The sequence below is a fragment of the Oreochromis aureus genome, linkage group 3 (genome assembly GCF_013358895.1).
Source record: "Oreochromis aureus strain Israel breed Guangdong linkage group 3, ZZ_aureus, whole genome shotgun sequence".
In the NCBI taxonomy this organism is placed as follows: domain Eukaryota; kingdom Metazoa; phylum Chordata; class Actinopteri; order Cichliformes; family Cichlidae; genus Oreochromis; species Oreochromis aureus.
Window position 1 is genome coordinate 99,545,957 of NC_052944.1, and position 16,850 is coordinate 99,562,806.

Below are 16,850 nucleotides of genomic sequence, written 5' to 3' on the forward strand. Positions count from 1 at the left end.
TAAAAGAAATCTAACTTTAGAACTAAATGACCCAAAACTATATTAAAAAGGTATTAAAAAAAAGAAATTTGCTTAATACTGGTGTCTTTGGATGGGGTAAGTTGCTATGCGAGGTAAAAACCACACGTGGCTGTAATTTGGTGGCCTGTATACAGTTCCAATCCAAGCATGTAGTTGGTGTAAATGGGTTTAATACTGGTGTCTTTTGATCACTTGACTGTATATATAAACCTGTTGAACCAAAAGGTGCATTTTAATTTCACTATACCTGCCCATCCTTGTAGCCGGTCTCTACTAGAGATACGCTTACCTTGTCATAGTAAATCACTTTCAAAATCAATTTCAAACTGGGAGACGCTTAATATCTAACTAGCCAGCAACAAAACACCACGAGACAAAGAGACGTGTGAAACGTGACTGCAACGAAGCTATTTTTTGAGAGTCGTATCTTGAAAGGGTTAATTACAAACGATACCACTGGAATAAAATCGCAGTCATTTTGTAGATATCAGCGGCAAGACACAGAAAAGCACTTTTAAAGGTCAATTTCAAAAGCGGAGGAGGGACTGAAACGCTTGCTTTAGCTGACTATCCGCTAACTGGCTTTAGCATCGTGCCGAACGTGGCGAAACAAAGAAATCGATACAGAAACAGATAGAAAAATAACTTTCAAATCTAAATTTCAAACCAGAGACAGAGATACGCTTACCTTGTCATAGTAAATCACTTTCAAAATCAATTTCAAACCGGGAGACGCTTAATATCCTCTAACTAGCCAGCAACAAAACACCACGAGACAAAGAGTGGTGTGAAAGCCGACTACAATGAAGCTATTTTGAGAGTCCCATCTTAAAAGTTTCAATTACAAACGATACCACTGGAATAAAATCACAGTCATTTTGTAGATATCAGCGGCAAGACACAGAAAAGCACTTTTAAAGGTCAATTTCAAAAGCGGAGGAGGGACTGAAACGCTTGCTTTAGCTGACTATCCGCTAACTGGCTTTAGCATCGTGCCGAACGTGGCGAAACAAAGAAATCGATACAGAAACAGATAGAAAAATAACTTTCAAAGCTAATTTTCAAACCAGAGACAGAGAGATACACTTACCTTGTAAAAGCTTACGGTGTGTCTTAGTAAACACTTCAGAAAATCACTGTAAGTTCAAGTCCAAAGCGGAGGAGGGGGGAAAGACGTGTTACTGGTGAAACGATAGCCACGGTGTCTTACAAAATCACGTCTATGGTCAATTTCAAAGCGGAGGAGGCGAAGACGCGCGCCATTGATAGTGTCGTCATTGCGTAGTGTTGTCATACGCTAGCAGTGCTAGCGGCTATCAGCAACACGTAAGAGAACTGTCGCTAATATGAGATGTCTTCATAAAACGAGCAGATATTTGAAGTTTACACACCTATATTCTCGCCTGAAAATATGTTAAAAGTTTATTTTGTGACCTAGAAATACTAATAAAAGACATATAAAACGAAGTGGTGGCCGCCATTGTTTACTCTGCAGAGGCGCTATGAATTGTGGGATATGGAGTTTTCCGCCCAAGTATAAACTTTTTGGCTGTACTACTCCGGGTATACCACTAGAGGGAGCCAACACACCACAAATGAAGTCTGTTTCTATGGTGCCAAAAGCAGAATCTTTCTCAGGAGCCTAGAAATTGGCCTAAATTTGCACTAAAATCTAAATATTTCAAAACTATAAAAGTCATAAACACCAAAAGTCACACCATACTAGCCCAGCTCCAGGCGCACAAAATGATGTAACATATGTACCCCTATTGTCAAAACTGTTTGGCAGAGGAGCGGGAAAATTTTCACTAAAATATTAATATTTAAAAACTATAATATTCATAAACACCAAAAGTCATAGCACACCATTCCAGATCCAGCCGCACAACATGAGGTAACATATATGAAGCTTGTCTCAAAACTGCGGGGCGTGATACGTGCCGAAATTTAGGCGGAAGATGGAGAATAATAATAACTAGAAAGCGAAAATTTCAGAAGAAATTTTATGTGTGCCTATGCCGCTGCTAATCACTGTAGTTTGCCATTCATACAGCTACAGAGAGCAAAACTCAGAAGAGCAGCCATTCTCCACCATGAACTATGGTAAAACAAACACCGCTCACGCTTCACAGATGACAGCTTACAGTTTTGTGTAAAGATGAAGTTACTTCAGACAGCGCCGATTTGCAGACGCTGTGCACACAGGTTCATGAGCAGAAGTCCCATTGTACCACGGCAGACCCGACAATGTTTGCATGAACACGCTTTGAAGCATTACATTATGGACCACTTTTCACACATGCATTCACTTTTTGTTTTTGTTATTTTTACACAGTGTTCTGAATTATGAACAATGGTCTACAGCCAATCTTGTGTATTATTATACAAACTTTGGTTGTGAGTTTCATTTAACTATTTAATAAAAGCTAAATATTTTATATGAGAGTAAGAAAGAAAAGTATATCTTTGTGTCCACCTTTCTCTGTTAATGCCCTAGCTGCCCCTGCACAGTTACCAGCTGTCAGCTACACAAAAAGGAGCTTGGTCTTTGTCTCTCAGAAACAACTCATAACTTCCTTCAACTCATTCATGTCACCTAAAGTGTAAACCTGTTTCTCCATCACCAGTTCAGCTCTGATGATTCAGTAAGGACATCTCCTGATTTCATCTTCATGCTCCAGCAAACATCAGCTGATACTAGAAATTAAAATCAAAAGAATTCTAACAACAGCTGATCAAGCTTAAACGTGCTGCTGTGTTGTTTAGCGCGATAAATAAGAGCGAACAGCCGATCATTGATCAGTTTCATGATTGACGTTTCAACACGCGAGAGAATGACAGGGAGGCTTCGTAACGACAGAATAAATCATAATGTTTTCTCTGAATGTGGGGCGATTCCGCTTTTACGGCACGGCAACTCTATGAACTAACCCTAATGAATAAAATAAAGTCCAACGTCAGTAACTTAGTGCGCACACAGCTGTATATAAACTCCCGTGGCAGTACGATTGTAAAAGGTCAACGAAAATAAATTACACCTAAACTCGGTTTATATCTGACCCAAATAGAGTGCAGTTCATAACTTCTTACCTGAAATTCAGTTCACCTCACGCTCCTGCCTTGGTTTCCCTGATCCACGATTGACCTCCGCGTTAGCAAACACCGGTCGATCGGCGGTAGCCTCACCGCCTCATATGTCTCCTTCGCAGCATGTCCTTTCTGTCACACACCGGTGGATAGCTGCCCTCTGTTGTAGCTCCACCACCAAACAACTCAGTTATTTTTTCCACATCGACATCAGCTGATACTAGAAATTAAAAGCAAATGAATTCTAACAACAGCTGATCAAGCTTAAACGTGCTGCTGTTGTTTAGCGCGATAAATAAGAGCGAACAGCCGATCATTGATCAGTTTCATGATTGACGTTTCAACACGCGAGAGAATGACAGGGGAGGCTTCGTAACGACAGAATAAATCATAATGTTTTCTCTGAATGTGGGACGATTCCGTTTGTACGGCACGGCAACTCTATGAACTAACCCTAATGAATAAAATAAAGTCCAACGTCAGTAACTTAGTGCGCACACAGCTGTATATAAACTCCCGTGGCAGTACGATTGTAAAGGTCAACGAAAATAAATTACACCTAAACTCGGTTTATATCTGACCCAAATAGAGAGCGACCGGTGCTGACACGAGTTTCACCGCCTCAATATAAGCCAAGCCTGGGTGCTTTTTCACGAAGGGTTGCTAGCGGCGCGAGCTAACTATGCTAGCGGCGCTAGCTAGCTAGCCGGCTATCAGCAACACATAAGAGAACTGCTGCTAAATAAACTACACCTAAACTCGGTTTATATCTGACCCAAATAGAGTGCAGGTCATAACTTCTTACCTGAAATTCAGTTCACCTCACGCTCCTGCCTTCGCTTTCCCTGATCCACGATTGACCTCCGCGTTAAACACACGTCGATCGGCGGTAGCCTCACCGCCTTGTATGTCTCGTTCGCGGCATGTCCTTTCTGTCACACACCGGTGGATAGCTGCCCTCTGTTGTAGCTCTACCACCAAACAACTCAGTTATTTTTTCCACATCGACCAGCATCATCGGCCCATATAAACGAAAAATAAGTCCAGCTAAGACACAGACCCTTGCCGAGCGATCGGGCGATTAAACAAATTTTAGCCACCTCACTATCAGCCAAGCCTGGGTGGTTTTCACACGAAGGTCGCTAGCGCTAGCTAGCTAAGCTAGCGGCGCTAGCTAGCTAACCAGCCGGCTATCAGCAACACGTAAGAGAACTGTTGCTAAATAAACTACACCTAAACTCCGTTTATATCTGACCCAAATAGAGTGCAGGTCATAACTTCTTACCTGAAATTCAGTTCACCTCACGCTCCTGCCTTCGCTTTCCCTGATCCACGATTGACCTCCGCGTTAGCAAACACCGGACGATCGGCGGTAGCCTCACCGCCTTGTATGTCTCGTTCGCGGCATGTCCTTTCTGTCACACACCGGTGGATAGCTGCCCTCTGTTGTAGCTCCACCACCAAACAACTCAGTTATTTTTTCCACATCGACCAGCATCATCGGCCCATATAAACGAAAAATAAGTCCAGCTAAGACACAGACCCTTGCCCAGCGATCGGGCGATTAAACAAATTTTAGCCACCTCACTATCAGCCAAGCCTGGGTGGTTTTTCACGAAGGGGCGCTAGCTAGCTAAGCTAGCGGCGCTAGCTAAGCTAGCCGGCTATCAGCAACACTTAAGAGAATTGTCGCTAATATAGGATGTCTTGATAAAACGAGCAGATATTTGAAGTTTACACACCTACATTCTCGCCTGAAAATATCTTAAAAGTGTATTTTGTGACCTAGAAACACGAATAAAAGACATATAAAACGAAGTGGTGTCCGCCATTGTTTGACTCGGTAGAAGCATGCTATGAATTGTGGGATATGTAGTTTTCACCAAGCATGGCACCCTTTAGGCCGTACTTCTCCCGGTATACCACTAGAGAGAGCCAACACACCACAAATGAAGTCTGTTTCTATGGTGCCAAAAGCAGAATCTTTCTCAGGAGCCTAGAAATTCGCCTAAATTTGCACTAAAATCTAAATATTTCAAAAACTATAAAAGTTATAAACACCAAAAGTCACACCATACTAGCCCAGCTCCAGCCGCACAAAATGATGTAACATATGTACCCCTATTGTCAAAACTGTTTGGCAGAGGAGCGCGGAAAATTTTCACTAAAATATTAATATTTAAAAAACTATAATAGTCATAAACACCAAAAGTCATAGCACACCATTCCAGATCCAGCCGCACAAAATGAGGTAACATATATGAAGCTTTTCTCAAAACTGCGGGGCGTGATACGTGCCGAAATTTAGGCGGAAGATGGAGAATAATAATAATAATAATAAGAATAATAAATCCGACGAATAGTAATATGTGTGCCTCTTGGCATAGGCACACATAATAATAATAAGAAGAAGAAGAATAATAAATCCGAGGAATAGTAATATGTGTGCCTCCTGGCATAGGCACACATAATAACTAGAAAGCGAAAATTTCAGAAGAAATTTTATGTGTGCCTATGCCGCTGCTAATCACTGTAGTTTGCCTTTCATACGGCTACAGAGAGCAAAACTCAGAAGAGCAGCCATTCTCCACCATGACCTATGGTAAAAACAAACACTGCTCACGCTTCACAGATGACAGCTTACAGTTTTGTGTAAAGATGAAGTTACTTCAGACAGCGCCGATTTGCAGACGCTGTGCACACAGGTTCATGAGCAGAAGTCCCATTGTACCACAGCAGACCCGACAATTTTTGCATAAACACGCTTTGAAGCATTACATTATGGACCACTTTTGACAGTGGGAAGGAAAAACTCCTTTTAACAGGAAGAAACCTCCGGCAGAACCAGGCTTAGAGAGGTGCAGCCATCTGCCGCGGCCGGTTGGGGTGAGATGTAAACAAATCCAAAACTGTCCACAGAGCTACAGGAGGGCACACTGGGATCGCAACAGCAGCCATAGAGGGAAACAGATTAGGATGTTCTTCCCAGTACTGAAGTGGGTCGGCTTTTGTCATGTGTGCGTTTTCTCTGAGAGGTAGGTCTCCACTTTAGTTTCTGTTGATGAGGCACTCACGGATACTTCTGGACAAGGGTCATTTGGAAGCAAGTGGTTGGCTGACTTTGCGAAAACAGCTAGAAACAGATAAAAGGAAAAAAAAATTGAAAAAAAAACAAGAGACATCACAAAGCGCAGCTCTTCAGTTAGCAAACTGGCAAGTAATGAAGTTCTAAAAATAATTGGGAAAACAAATCTAACTTTAGAACTACAAACCGGATTCCAAAAAGTTGGGACACTAAACAAATTGTGAATAAAAACTGAATGCAATGATGTGGAGATGGCAAATGTCAATATTTTATTTGTAATAGAACGTAGGTGACAGATCAAAAGTTTATTCCGAGAAAATGTATCATTTCAAAGGAAAAATATGTTGATTCAAAATTTCACAGTGTCAACAAATCCCAAAAAAGTTGGGACAAGTAGCAATAAGAGGCTGGAAAAAGTAAATGTGAGCATAACGAAGAGCGTTTTCACTGGGCCAGGGATCATGTAAAATGGAGTGTGGCAAAATGGAAGACTGTTCTGTGGTCAGACGAGTCACGATTCGAAGTTCTTTTTGGAAATGTGGGACGCCATGTCATCCGGACCAAAGAGGACAAGGACAACCCAAGTTGTTATCAACGCTCAGTTCAGAAGCCTGCATCTCTGATGGTATGGGGTTGCATGAGTGCGTGTGGCATGGGCAGCTTGCATGTCTGGAAAGGCACCATCAATGCAGAAAAATATATTCAGGTTCTAGAACAACATATGCTCCCATCCAGACGTCATCTCTTTCAGGAAGACCCTGCATTTTTCAACAAGATAATGCCAGACCACATTCTGCATCAATCACAACATCATGGCTGCGTGGAGAAGGATCCGGTACTGAAATGGCCAGTCTGCAGTCCAGATCTTTCACCTATAGAGAACATTTGGCGCATCATAAAGAGGAAGGTGCGACAAAGAAGGCCCAAGACGATTGAACAGTTAGAGGCCTGTATTAGACACGAATGGGAGAGCATTCCTATTGCTAAACTTGAGAAACTGGTCTCCTCGGTCCCCAGACGTCTGTTGAGTGTTGTAAGAAGAAGGGGAGATGCCACACAGTGGTGAAAATGGCCTTGTCCCAACTTTTTTGGGATTTGTTGACACCATGACATTTTGAATCACCATATTTTTCCCTTCAGATGATAAATTTTCTCAGTTTCAACTTTTGTTCCGTGATTTATGTTCTATTCTGAATAAAATATTGACATTTGCCATCTCCACATCATTGCACTCAGTTTTTATTCACAATTTGTTTAGTGTCCCAACTTTTTGGAATCCGGTTTGTAAATGACCCAAAACTAAATTAAAATGAAGTAAAAAAAAAAGAAATTGGCTTAATACTGGTGTCTTCTGATGAGGTAAGTCGCCATACGAGGTAAAAACCACACGTGGCTGTAATTTGGTGGCCTGTATACAGTTCCAATCCAAGCATGTAGTTGGTTTAAATGGGTTTAATACTGGTGTCTTTTGATCACTTGACTGTATATATAAACCTGTTGAACAAAAGGTGCATTTTAATTTCACTTTACCTGCCCATCCTTGTAGCCAGTCTCTACTAGCGTGGCACAGTTTCAAGATCAGTGTAGGGCTTCTCCACTGCCTTCACTGGACAGAACACATCTGAGGAGTTATGAATGAATGGATGACTTAATGAATGGATGAGATTATAGTTTGTTCAAAGAATATCAATAAATGTTACAATGTAAAGTAAGAAACAAAAATACAATTACCTGTTATGGCAGGGATCCCATCAGGTGCAGTTTCAGTCTCTCTGTTCACGTTTCTGGTCAGCTCTTCAATGGATGAGAGCGCATCAGCAGTCTTATCTATCAGTTCCCACTGGTGAGCTGTCCTTGTTGGTGGTAGAGTGTGTTCAGAAAAACTCCCTTTTAACAGGAAGAAACCTCAGGCAGAACCAGGCTTAGAGAGGTGCAGCCATCTGCCGTGAGCGGTTGGGTGAGATGTAAACAAATCCAAAACTGTCCACAGAGCTACAGGGGGCACACTGGGATCGCAACAGCAGCCATAGAGGGAAACAGATTAGGATGTTCTTCCCAGTACTGAAGTGGGTCGGCTTTTCTTATGTGTGCGTTTTTCTCTGAGAGGTAGGTTTCCACTTTAGTTTCTGTTGATGAGGCACTCACGGATACTTCTGGATAAGGGTCATTTGGAAGCAAGTGGTTGGCTGACTTTGCGAAAAGAGCTAGAAACAGATAAAAGGAAAACACAATTTAAAACAATAAAACAAGAGACATCACAAAGCGCAGCTCTTCAGTTAGCGAAATGGCAAGTAATGAAGTTCTAAAAAATAATTTAAAAGAAATCTAACTTTAGAACTAAATGACCCAAAACTATATTAAAAAGGTATTAAAAAAAAGAAATTTGCTTAATACTGGTGTCTTTGGATGGGGTAAGTTGCTATGCGAGGTAAAAACCACACGTGGCTGTAATTTGGTGGCCTGTATACAGTTCCAATCCAAGCATGTAGTTGGTGTAAATGGGTTTAATACTGGTGTCTTTTGATCACTTGACTGTATATATAAACCTGTTGAACCAAAAGGTGCATTTTAATTTCACTATACCTGCCCATCCTTGTAGCCGGTCTCTACTAGAGATACGCTTACCTTGTCATAGTAAATCACTTTCAAAATCAATTTCAAACTGGGAGACGCTTAATATCTAACTAGCCAGCAACAAAACACCACGAGACAAAGAGACGTGTGAAACGTGACTGCAACGAAGCTATTTTTTGAGAGTCGTATCTTGAAAGGGTTAATTACAAACGATACCACTGGAATAAAATCGCAGTCATTTTGTAGATATCAGCGGCAAGACACAGAAAAGCACTTTTAAAGGTCAATTTCAAAAGCGGAGGAGGGACTGAAACGCTTGCTTTAGCTGACTATCCGCTAACTGGCTTTAGCATCGTGCCGAACGTGGCGAAACAAAGAAATCGATACAGAAACAGATAGAAAAATAACTTTCAAAGCTAATTTTCAAACCAGAGACAGAGAGATACACTTACCTTGTAAAAGCTTACGGTGTGTCTTAGTAAACACTTCAGAAAATCACTGTAAGTTCAAGTCCAAAGCGGTGGAGGGGGGAAAGACGTGTTACCGGTGAAACGATAGCCACGGTGTCTTACAAAATCACGTCTATGGTCAATTTCAAAGCGGAGGAGGGGCGAAGAGACGCGCCATTGATAGTGTCGTCATTGCGTAGGTGTTGTCATCGCTAGCAGTGCTAGCGGCTATCAGCAACACGTAAGAGAACTGTCGCTAATATGAGATGTCTTCATAAAACGAGCAGATATTTGAAGTTTACACCCTATATTCTCGCCTGAAAATATGTTAAAAGTTTATTTTGTGACCTAGAAATACTAATAAAAGACATATAAAACGAAGTGGTGGCCGCCATTGTTTACTGTGCAGAGGCGTGCTATGAATTGTGGGATATGGAGTTTTCCGCCCAAGTATAAACTTTTTTGGCTGTACTACTCCGGGTATACCACTAGAGGGAGCCAACACACCACAAATGAAGTCTGTTTCTATGGTGCCAAAAACAGAATCTTTCTCAGGAGCCTAGAAATTGGCCTAAATTTGCACTAAAATCTAAATATTTCAAAAACTATAAAAGTCATAAACACCAAAAGTCACACCATACTAGCCCAGCTCCAGGCGCACAAAATGATGTAACATATGTACCCCTATTGTCAAAACTGTTTGGCAGAGGAGCGCGGGAAAATTTTCACTAAAATATTAATATTTAAAAAACTATAATATTCATAAACACCAAAAGTCATAGCACACCATTCCAGATCCAGCCGCACAACATGAGGTAACATATATGAAGCTTGTCTCAAAACTGCGGGGCGTGATACGTGCCGAAATTTAGGCGGAAGATGGAGAATAATAATAATAACTAGAAAAATTTGCATTTCCTGCGAAAATGCAGTGTGGATGCTGTAATGCTGAAGCTGTCTGCTGAAACTAGCAGAAAAAGCTGAAAAGTTGCAGAATTTGTAAAAACTTTGCAGAAGCAAAGGAACTTTGCTAAAATGTAGTAACTTAGCAGAACTGCAATATCTTAGAGGAAACATAATACTTGGCAGAAATACAATAGCATAGCAGAACTTAGCAGACATATTGTAACTTACCAGAAACACGATAACTTCTCAAAAATACAAGAATTTAGGAGAAATAGTATAAGATAACAGAAAGAATATATTTAGCCAAACATTCTTAAACATTACAGAAATACTATGATTTAGAAAAACAGTACAACATAGCAGAAATGCTGCAATTTACCAGAGACACTGTAATTTATTATTAATATTGAAATTTTTAAAAAAAAATACTATGTTTTAGCACAAATACTGTAATTTGACAGAAATACTATCATTCGGCAGAAATACTATGTTTCAGCAGAAATACTCTGGTTTAGCACAAATATTATAACATAGCAGTAATACAATTATATAGCAGAAATGCTATATTTAGAAAGAAAAATATATATAGTAGAAATACTATGATTTAGCAGAAATACTGTAATCAGCACATATACTGTAACATGACAGAAATTCCTCCACTTAGTAGTAATACTATAACATAAAACAAATGTTATGATTTGGCACAAAAACCATAATTTGGCAAAATACTATGATTTAGCAGAAATACTATGATTGAGCAGAAGTACTAAGATGTAGTAAAAGTACTTTGATTTAACAGAAATACAATTATGGAGGAGTAATACTTTAAAATGGGAGAAATATTGATACACACACACACATACACAGAGCCTAAAGGGAACAGTATTTGTGCCATGGCGTGTTAAGAAGAATCTGAGGTCCATATTAGAAAAGCTGCTAAAATCATAAAAGGTTGCAGAATTGTAATAAATGATGAATATGAATTAGTGGTCTGTGATAGTGTATTAATTTGTAGGAAAAAAAAACATGTTGCCCAAGGTGTAATTGAACCCACGACCTTTGGGTTGCAGACCTGTGTCATTACCAACTGCGCCACTGGGAAAGAGAGCGAGCACCTGGAAAACAGGGTGATGAGCAGTCAGAATTAGATTGCGGTGAGAGGCGAAAAACGCTGTTTTTTGGAGTTACAAAACGTCGTGTAACTCAAAAACTAGGTGGACTAGAAGCATAATTCTTGTACTGGGTGAATCAGCGGACTTTCGTGTACTTTGACTGTGATTTGCATTGCTCTTTGTACATCTGTCGCTGAGATATGACGAGAGAAGAAAGGGCAGACCTCAGATATGATTGGCTGGCTGGGAAGCCGTGCAGGCCCTGATATGTAAATTTTATATGTATCAGTCCTCACAGAGGATTAGCTGCCTGGGGACCTGGCAGAAATATATACAAATAGTATGATTAAGCATAAATACTACATTTAGTAGAAATACTATGTTTTAGCACAAATACTATAAAATGGCAGAAATACTATAATTAAGCAGAAATACTATATTTGGCAGAAACACTATATTTAGTACAAATCTTATGAAATAGCAGAAATAGTATGATTTAGCAGAAATGCTGTATTTGGCACAAATCTCATAAAATAGCAGAAATAGTATGATTTAGCAGAAATGCTGTATTTAGCACAACTACTGAAAAGCAGCAGAAATGCTATGACTTAGCACAACAGTAATAACTTATAGAAAAATTGGAAAAGCAAAATGGACAGCTGGAAAAATCCTGAACATGCTAAGGGTCCCTCAAATCTAATTGTTAATTGAAAAAAAAAAAAAATCAGCAAAAAAGTATAACAGTCACACAATCACAAATATGGGCACATATGGAAACACACATGCACAGAGAGACACACACAGGACCAAATTCAGTCAACCAGTCTAAATATATTGAATTTAAGTGATATAATAAGATGCTCCCATCAAAGGGCTCTCTCTCGCTCTCTCTCTCTCTCACACACACACACACACACACACACACACACACACAGAGCCTAAAGGGAACAGTATTTGTGCCATGGAGTGTTAACAAGAATCTGAGGTCCATATTACAAAAGCTGCTAAAATCATAAAAGGTTGCAGAATTGTAATAAATGATGAATATGAATTAGTGGTCTGTGATAGTGTATTAATTTGTAGGGAAAAAACACATGTTGCCCAAGGTGTAATTGAACCCACGACCTTTGGGTTGCAGACCTGTGTCATTACCAACTGCGCCACTGGGAAAGAGAGCGAGTGCCTGGAAAACAGGGTGATGAGCAGTCAGAATCAGATTGCGGTGAGAGGCGAAAAACGCCGTTTTGCAGTTACAAAACGTCGTGTAACTCAAAAACTAGGTGGACTAGAAGCATAATTCTTGTACTGGGTGAATCAGCGGACTTTCGTGTACTTTGACTGTGATTTGCATTGCTCTTTGTACATCTGTCGCTGAGATATGACGAGAGAAGAAAGGGCAGACCCCAGATATGATTGGCTGGCTGGGAAGCCCTCCAGGCCCTGATATGTATTTGTATGTATCAGTCCTCACAGAGGATTAGCTGCCTGGGGACCTGGCAGAAATATATAGAAATAGTATGATTAAGCATAAATACTACATTTTTAGAAAACTATATTAAGCACAAATCCTATAAAAGCAGAAATACCATATTAAGCAATATAAATATCCTCTAAAAATCCTATAAAAAGCAGTAAAACTGTACTATGATTTGGTAGAAAAACCCTAATTAATCAAAAATACTAAATTTGGCAGAAATAGCAGAAACACTATATTTAGCACAAATCTTATGAAATAGCAGAAAGAGTATGATTTAGCAGAAATGCTGTATTTAGTACAAATCTCATAAAATAGCAGACATAGTATGATTTAGCAGAAATGCTGTATTTAGCACAAATACTGAAAAGCAGCAGAAATGCTATGACTCAACACAATAGTAATAACTTAAATAGAAAAATTGGAAAAGCAAAATGGACAGCTGAAAGAATCCTGAACATGCTAAGGGTCCCTCAAATGTAATTGTTAAATGAAAAAATCAGCAAAAAAAAAAGTATAACAGTGACACAATCACAAATATGGACACATATGGAAACACACATGCACAGAGAGACACACACAGGATCAAATTCAGTCAACCAGTCTAAATATATTGAATTTAAATCATATACTAAGATGCTCCCATAAAAACTCTCTCTCGCCTCTCTTTCTCTCTCTCTCTGTCACACACACACACACACACACACACACACACACACACACACACACACATAGGGAGAGACAAGCAAGTTTCTAGGTCAGTCAAGCAGCCTGGGAGCTGCTAAATTTGAATCCACCAATCAGAGAGGCTGTGTACTTTTTCCCGCCAAAACAGGTGCAGCCGTTTTACACACTCAGCACAGAGAGAGACAGGATTTCTGCAGTGTATTTCTCATAGTGAGGATTCCTCTCAAACAAATGGCCATAATTTCCTAACCGTAGGGGCTAGAACGGTCATTCTTACACCGTTTTGTTCAGAAGAGATGGGGGAATCTTCAAGTGTTAACAATTTATCATTAAAATATGAATTATTAAAGATATTTGACTTGTAATGCACCATAACTGAGTAGAGGCGAAGCAAAAACTGCCTTGACTTGCCCTCAAACAACGCTTTCTAACTCTAAATCTATTTGGAGTATCGATATCATTCTTTCACCGTAAGAGACAGCAGGCTTTGGTGAACAGTCATGGAAATTTTCAGGTCTTTGTGGAAATCTATCAAAAAGATATGACGAGAGAAAAAAGTGGTTCATTTCCAGAGTTTGAAATCTGAAGAAATCTGAGCGAGGGACAAATTTCCTACCCTCAAACAAACCCAATTCATGGCCAAATGGTAATAGGTGAGGAAAAAATTCTTGAATTGTGAGCGTCAGGAGTGTCTGAAGATATATTGGCACAAGCCTCATGTCTTAACTTCGCTTCGTTAAGGAGATATGACGATTCGAAAATGCCTCTCATTAGAGAAATCCAGCAGCGATTTTGAACAAACTCTCCATTGACTTTGTATGGAGAGTTTTGAGACTGTGTGTTGGTCTGAGGAGATTTGCCAAAATTCTATAAATCCCACAACAATGATAGTGACATTTTCTGAAAGCCAGCAAAAATACCTACGTTTTGATGTATAATCTGTGGAAGTTAATTGAAAATTGAGCAAGTAGCAAGAAGTTGTTCGGACATGAAGAGAAGACTGCAAAACCTTCAGTGGCACACTGAAAGCCAAGTGCATAGCAACCATAACAACGCATGTATTTTGTGAAAAATCACAAAAATGAAACTCAAAACTTAAAGAGGGATAAGATGAAAACGGTAACAGATATGAAAAAGCTGAATCATTCATGAATAGCCCAATAATTTGTGAACATTTTAAAGTTTGAATGGTTGTTCTACGTGAAAGTAGGAAAAAGTAGTTAAGTTTCAAAAACAAGCAAGTTTTAGCAGAATTTTGGAAGTTTCCATTCATTTCAATGGGACAAATTAAAGGAAAAAGCTTAATATTTTAAAAAGTATAAGAGCAGAAAATACCAAAAGTCATAGCCATCATTAGCAGAAATAGCAGAATAGTTTAAAATTTGAACGGTGAAAATCGGCTGAAAATTGTGGAAGTAGAAAAGTGCCAAAAAAAGTGCAAAAAGTGGCAACTAGAATAATAAAGTATAAAGAATAAAGAGAAACAGGAACTCAATAGTGTGGATGCCTCCAGCATCCACACAATAATAATAATAAGAACTAGAAAGCGAAAATTTCAGAAGAAATTTTATGTGTGCCTATGCCGCTGCTAATCTGTGTAGTTTTCCATTCATACGGCTACAGACAGCAAAACTCAGAAGAGCAGCCATTCTCCACCATGAATTATGGTAAAAACAAACACCGCTCGCGCCTCACAGATGACAGCTTACAGTTTTGGGTAAAGATGAGGTCACTTTGTACAGCCCCGATTTGCAGACGCTGTGCACACAGGTTCATAAGCAGAAGTCCCTCTGTACCACGGCAGACCCCGACAATGTTTGCACGAACACACTTTGAACCAGTACGTTATGGACCACTTTTCACACATGGTTGGTGTACCCTCCCAGCCAGCTGTAGCTTTTCAACTCACAGCCCGACACACACCCAAAAACAGCCGAGAGAGCACAGACTACGCCCGAGAGGTGTGATTGCAGATGCCCCTCAGGTGGGTCCACCTCCCTGCAGCGGCACTGCAGACCACGCCCGCCACACATATCAAACACGTAAAATAAATATTTATGCACTTTTGCATTCACTTTTTGTTTTTGTTATTTTTTTACACAGTGTTCTGAATGATGAACAATGGTCTACAGCCAATCTTGTGTATTATTATACAAACTTTGGTTGTAAGATTCAGATAACTATTTAATAAAAGCTAAATATTTTATACAAGGAGTGCAGAATTATTAGGCAAATGAGTATTTTGTCCACATCATCCCTTCATGCATGTTGTCTTACTCCAAGCTGTATAGGCTCGAAAGCCTACTACCAATTAAGCATATTAGGTGATGTGCATCTCTGTAATGAGAAGGGGTATGGTCTAATGACATCAACACCCTATATCAGGTGTGCATAATTATTAGGCAACTTCCTTTCCTTTGGCAAAATGGGTCAAAAGAAGGACTTGACAGGCTCAGAAAAGTCAAAAATAGTGAGATATCTTGCAGAGGCATGCAGCAGTCTTAAAATTGCAAAGCTTCTGAAGCGTGATCATCGAACAATCAAGCGTTTCATTCAAAATAGTCAACAGGGTCGCAAGAAGCGTGTGGAAAAACCAAGGCGCAAAATAACTGCCCATGAACTGAGAAAAGTCAAGCGTGCAGCTGCCAAGATGCCACTTGCCACCAGTTTGGCCATATTTCAGAGCTGCAACATCACTGGAGTGCCCAAAAGCACAAGGTGTGCAATACTCAGAGACATGGCCAAGGTAAGAAAGGCTGAAAGACCACCACCACTGAACAAGACACACAAGCTGAAACGTCAAGACTGGGCCAAGAAATATCTCAAGACTGATTTTTCTAAGGTTTTATGGACTGATGAAATGAGAGTGAGTCTTGATGGGCCAGATGGATGGGCCCGTGGCTGGATTGGTAAGGGCAGAGAGCTCCAGTCCCACTCAGACGCCAGCAAGGTGGAGGTGGAGTACTGGTTTGGGCTGGTATCATCAAAGGTGAGCTTGTGGGGCCTTTTCAGGTTGAGGATGGCGTCAAGCTCAACTCCCAGTCCTACTGCAAGTTTCTGGAAGACACCTTCTTCAAGCAGTGGTACAGGAAGAAGTCTGCATCCTTCAAGAAAAACATGATTTTCATGCAGGACAATGCTCCATCACACGCGTCCAAGTACTCCACAGCGTGGCTGGCAAGAAAGGGTTTAAAAGAAGAAAAACTAATGACATGGCCTCCTTGTTCACCTGATCTGAACCCCATTGAGAACCTGTGGTCCATCATCAAATGTGAGATTTACAAGGAGGGAAAACAGTACACCTCTCTGAACAGTGTCTGGGAGGCTGTGGTTGCTGCTGCACGCAATGTTGATGGTGAACAGATCAAAACACTGACAGAATCCATGGATGGCAGGCTTTTGAGTGTCCTTGCAAAGAAAGGTGGCTATATTGGTCGCTGATTTGTTTTTGTTTT